The sequence below is a fragment of the Nannobrachium achirus genome (genome assembly GCF_963921795.1).
Source record: "Nannobrachium achirus genome assembly, chromosome: 16".
NCBI lineage: Eukaryota > Metazoa > Chordata > Actinopteri > Myctophiformes > Myctophidae > Nannobrachium > Nannobrachium achirus.
This window is the reverse complement of record NC_137823.1, coordinates 11944698-11950827: the sequence shown is the minus strand read 5'-3', so window position 1 is coordinate 11950827 and position 6130 is coordinate 11944698.

The window sequence follows — 6130 nt, the reverse complement described above, 5'->3', positions numbered from 1 at the left end:
TTGATGGGATGAGTGTAGACATACTGTGTAGCAATTTGCGTGATTTGAGGGCCAAAACTGTAGGAGCAGTGGCCAAAAATGTGTTTTAAAAATCGGCCTGTAGGTGGCGCTAGAAGAGGGCCATGTGAGAAATGAGGGGTGGGGTGTCCGCGTTGCCTTGGCGGACGAATAGGTACCGGCCCCGGCTCTCCCGGACGCTCCTAGCCCGAGTTACGGCATTTTATGTGAGCTGCAGTGGAGGGGGTCCTCCACTGGGGGCGTCACCACTTTTGCATCCGTTCTGGAGCACCAGGAGTGGGTGGTCCCCGGGAATTCCCCGTGAGCAGCCCCGTTGGGGTGGTCATTTGGTCATTTTTGCACATTTGGTAAATTTTTACACTTGGGGGTCCCCCAGGGACCTGGGGGTCCCTGGAGCTCCGGGGGTCCTTGGAGGTTGTAGTTTGGCAGGTAAGGAGTGTGTGTGCAAAAGGTGGCATGGATGGGGGCAACGGTTGTGGAGATATGAGCAGGGCAAAAGTGTGACGTGTGACGTGACTCACGAAGGGACATTTTTTTACACCTGGGGGTCCCCCAGGGACCTGGGGGTCCCTGGAGCTCCGGGGGTCCTTGGAGGTTGTAGTTTGGCAGGCAAGGAGTGTGTGTGCAAAATGTGGCATGGATCGGGGCAACGGTTGCGGAGATATGAGCAGGGCAAAAGTGTGACGTGTGACGTGTGACTCACTCACTGACTGACTGACTGACTGACTGACTGACTCACTGACGGACGGACAGCCGGTGGAGCTTTTGGTAGTAAATGCGACCTATGGTCGCAATAATATATTATAGCTATATAGATATATAATATCTATATAGATATAGATATATAATATATATAGATATATAATATAATTATTTACAAGTACCAGTAAGACACTGGAAGAGTGCGAGAAGCGTCGTCGCCCATTCTGTCGTCTCTCTCGGGGGTGGCTTGCACTGGCATCCTCTCTGCAGAGACGGGTGAGGAAGCTTCCGCGAGCGGCGAGGGTGGTCGTTTCGTGGCTAGAAGATTGTGGAAGTACGTGGTTTTAATTCTTACGCTTTTTCTTTGTTCTTGGTTCATAGTACGGTGAGATTTGCGGTTTGGAGCACTAAAAAATACGTTTTCTAAAGTATGTTTATTGGCGGATTCCATGAGGCCGGGTCGGACCAAAACTAAAGAGCTGCCATCTTGCCGCTGTCGTGGGCGGAGTCCCAGAATGCTTTTTTTCCCGTCAGAGCCTCTTAAAACATATTTTACTGGAGACAACATAGTTTTCTTCTTTTTGAAGTGGGAAGGGACATGTTCCCTCTGTCTCTACCAAGACAAGACCAGCATACAGGAGAGATGGTCAGAGGAGAGGAGTTTCTACCACCATTATTAAAGCAGGGAATGAAGAATGGATAGAGTTTCTCAGTGAAGGAGCAGCCAGTGAAAGAGTAGAGATGAACTCTGGACTCCACATCATAAAAGGAAACCAGACCCTCCTCATAATCCACAAACACTCCCACTTTCTGGACCTTCTCTCTTACAGGGAAGAGGACACCAGCAGGGTCAGCATGAGCCCAGTACTTTCCATTCCACAACCTTATAATCCAATAACCATTGTTGGGGGCTGGTCCCTTCCTGTTGATGGACTCTCTGACCACTCCTACAGTCCACTCAGTCTTCCCTTTAACCTGAACCTCATAGTAAAACCTTCCTGAGGAGAAGCTTTGTTTTCCTATGACACTGACACATGGAGAGAATCTCTCTTTGTTGTTTGGGAGATTCTTCCATATGCCTCCATCACTCACTTGTTTTCCATCATCAGACAGGATGAGTTTGGGATGTGCTGTATCAGGGTCCAGAGTCACATCTACTTCGTATTGCTGGATCCTCCTCAGCTCAACATCACACAGCTTCTTCATCTCTTGACTGAGTGTATTCTCCAGCTGAGCCACAGCTGTCCTCACAGTCCCAACTTACCGGTAAGTGGAAATTATTTTAGTATCAGCAGTGGTTGCTGGGTTGTCTTCAACCAGTGATGTCTGTCTTATAATCCAGGAATGTTTATGATGTGATTACAGCAGAATGTCCAGTTATAAGAGTTTATCTTTCTTCGTGTGATCTAATAATCAGCCTTTCATTCGGTCTTCCTTTGACTAATGCTCCTCACACTCTGTGTCGTCAACTTTTAAGTCAAGCTGACTGAAATATGACCTCATTAAATATGACATCAGCCATGCCTAAATATGGAGTTCCACACAACTCCAGAATGAGCCTTCACAGGAATATTGGGTAACCAAGGCAACCGTACATGAACAATCATGGATGCCACAATATGCCTTTTTAGGACATCTATACATCCTGCTGTAAACACAGGAATCTCTGGGTGTGTTGGGTGGGTGTGTCTGTCTCCCTTCGTCCATGTCAAGGACCCCCACATAGCTAGAGTCCTCTGAGGGGCCAAGGACCCCCACATAGCTACAGTCCTCTGAGGGGCCAAGGACCCCCACATAGCTAGAGTCCTCCTCATCATTATAATTTATTTAACTCAGGACCATGATCACATGGAGCACAGATTATATACATAAATAGTATACAATACATAACCAACATTACAATCATATTCATACAGACATAGCAGAAAAGTGGTTATGGCATACCTTATTTGAACAAGGGCAAGGCAGTCTTTAGGAAATCTCCCAATTTACAAATAACTTTGCCTTGTCGGCTTGTACTAATAAAATCAGTTTCCCCATTTATGGATGGGTTATATAGTACTTTGGCAAGTACTATACCCCCAAGGCGTCAGAACCTGACTCCCTGTCAAGTCCTCCACTGCTTCCAGTGTGGGACACCGCGGGTATGCCCAATTCGTCCGGCCCCAAAGCTGAGCAGAGTTGCATGCCTTGAATACGACGCTTGTGTACTTACATCAGCAACTTCCTTGCATTCCCTCTGTATTTGGAGAGCTGGATAACTGAAAGAAAAACCTGTGCAATGGAGTGAACACAGGACGACGTGCTGTGCCATTGGTCAGTGCCCATCATTGCCGGGTGACAGTTGAGCAGAGTTGCATGCCTTGAATACGACGCTTGTGTACGTACATCAGCAACGTCCCACTGACGCTTCAGTCAACATCGGAATGCCGTTTCCATTTTTTTCTTTATTTCCATCTTAACACTTAGACGGAGATCCTAATAAGTATAAACTTCTGTGCCAGCGTTTTCAGTGTTTTTACCGCGTTTTTCGAGTGTGTTCGCACGCGTGCACACTGCCGTGCGTGTGCCCCGATTCGTTGCGGAGCATTTAGTCAGGGACCCACAAACCCAAAAGCTCAAGGAATAGGGCTGAACCTGTGATGTCATGTTATACTTTTTATTTGTGTTTTATCTATTAGTTTGGTCATTAAGGTCCACAGAATGCAAGGCCTGCTCTGAATGCCGAAAGAAAAAGATGTGTTGACATCACATGCCTGTGCAAAGCCAGTGTTTTATGGCTGCATGCATGCTATTGTTTTCCTATTGCTAACACACAACACAGAAGTTGTGAAAATAGCAGATCTCAATAGAAGTACTCAACAGCTTGTTTTGCGATGCGTCATTGAGTGCTTATAGGTCGGCTATTATCACTAATTTGAAATGTTTTCACTGAAATTTAGTTAACTAAAATCGTATGGTATTTAGTCACTAACTGAAAGACACACACTCGCCTTAAAGGGCACTGAAACGTCAGAGCTTCTCAAAACACATTTTACTGGAGAGAACATAGTTTTCTTCTTTTTGAAGTGGGAAGGGACATGTTCCCTCCGTCCCCACCAAGACCAGCGTCCATGTTGACAGGAGAGATGATCAGAGGAGCTGAGTTTCTACCACCATCAATAAGGTCAGGACTGAAGAATGGATAGAGTTTCTCAGTGAAGGTGCAGCCAGTGAAAGAGTAGAGATGAACTCTGGCCTCCACATCATAAAAGGAGACCAGACCCTCCTCATAATCCACAAACACTCCCACTTTCTGGAGCTCCTCTCTTACACGGAGGAGGACAGGAGCAGGGTCAGCATGAGCTGAGTACTTTCCTTTCCACAACCTTATAGTCCAATAACCATTGTCGGGGGTCGGTGTGGTCCATTCCTTCCTGTTGATGGACTCTCTGGCCACTCCTAAAATCCACTCAGTCTTTCCTTTAACCTCAACCTCATAGTAAAACCTTCCCGAGCAGAAGCTTTGTTTTCCTAAGACACATGGAGAGAATCTCTCTTTGTTGTTTGGGAGATTCTTCCTTGTGCCTCCATCACTCACTTGTTTTCCATCCTCAGACAGGATGAGGCAGGGATGTGCTGTATCAGGGTCCAGAGTCACATCTACTTCGTATTGTTGGAACCTCCTCAGCTCAACATCACACAGCTTCTTCATCTCTTGACTGAGTGTCTTCTTCAGATGAGCCAAGACTGTCCTCACAGTCCCAACTTAAGTGGAAATCTTTAGTATCAGCAGTGGTTGTTGGGGTGTCTTCAACCAGTGATGTCTGTCTTATAATCCAGGAATGTTTATGATCTGATGACAGCAGAATATCCAGTTGTAAGAGTATATCCTCCTTCGTGTGATCTAATAGTCTTTCAGTGTGAGGCTCTCTTCTCTTTGACTAATGCTCCTCACACTCTGTGTAATCAGCTTTTAAGTCAAACTGACTGAAATCTGACCTCATTATGATCTCAGCCTTGCCCAAATATGGAGTTCCACACAACTCCAGAATGAGCCTTCACAGGAATATTGGGTAACCAAGGCAACCTTACATAAACAACCATGGATGCCACATTATGCCTATTTAGGACATCTATACATCCTGCAGTAAACTCAGGAATGTCTGGGTGTGTGGGTGTGTTTCCCTTTGTCCATGTCAAGGACCCCCTCATAGCTACAGTCCTCTGAGGGGCCAGGGACCCCCACATCTGAGGGGCCAAGGCCAATGCTCATTCCTATCATATTCATACAAAAATGTATGCGGCAAATAGTATATTGGACCAGTTACCCATAAATGGAGAACCCTGGTACGCATTTATGGAGATCCATATTATAATATGCTTACATAAGGTGATTCGGATGCTTACATTCATTGAAAAACAAGTGACCTAGTAGTAAAACCAGCACTCAGCAGGGTTAAGCTGAAACTGAAGTTAGCCCTTGGGATAAGCTAGGTGTGTGAAAAATCTAAAATTGTGTGGCAGTTTCTTCTGGGTTATGTTCCTTGCATCCGCTTTATATTTGGAGAGCTGGATGACTGAAAGAAAAACCTGTGCAGTGGAGTGAACAGAGTACGACGTGCTGTACCATTGGTCAGTGCCCATCATTACCGGGTGACAGCTGAGCAATGCTGAACCCCAAGCCTAGAATACAACGCTTGTGTACGTGCATCAGCAACATCCCACTGACGCTTCAGTCGACATCGGAATGCCGTTTCCATTTTTTTTGCTTCTTTATTTCCCTCTTAACACTTAGACGGAGATCCTACTAATACACTTCTGTGCCAGCGTTTTCAGTGTTTTTACCATGTTTTTTGAGTGTGTTCGCGCGCGTGCACACTGCCATGCGTGTGCTCCGATTCATTGCGGAGCATTTAGTCAGGGACCCACAAACCCAAAAGCTCAAGGAATAGGGTTGAACCTGTGATGCCATGCCGTACTTTTTATTTCTGTTTTATCGATTAGTTTGGTCATTAAGGTCTACAGATTGCAAGGCTTGCTCCGAATGCAGAAAAAAAAGTTGTGTTGACATCACACGCCTGTGCAAAGCCAGAGTTTTATGTCTGCATGAGTAGCTATCCATCCAAGGGTGAGTTGAGTCCTGCACCTCTGCGTTTATGGCTTTATAGTTATATAATATATAATTATTTACAAGTTCCAGTAAGATGCTGGATGAGGGGGGGAAGCGACCTCGCCTTGAAGGGCGCCGAAACGTCAGAGCTTCTTAAAACATGTTTTACTGGAGAGAACATAGTTTTCTTCTTTTTGAAGTGGGAAGGGACATGTTCCCTCTTTCTCAACCAAGACAAGACCAGCGTACAGGAGAGATGATCAGAGGAGCAGAGTTTCTACCACCAGCATTAAGGTCAGGACTGAAGAATGGATATAG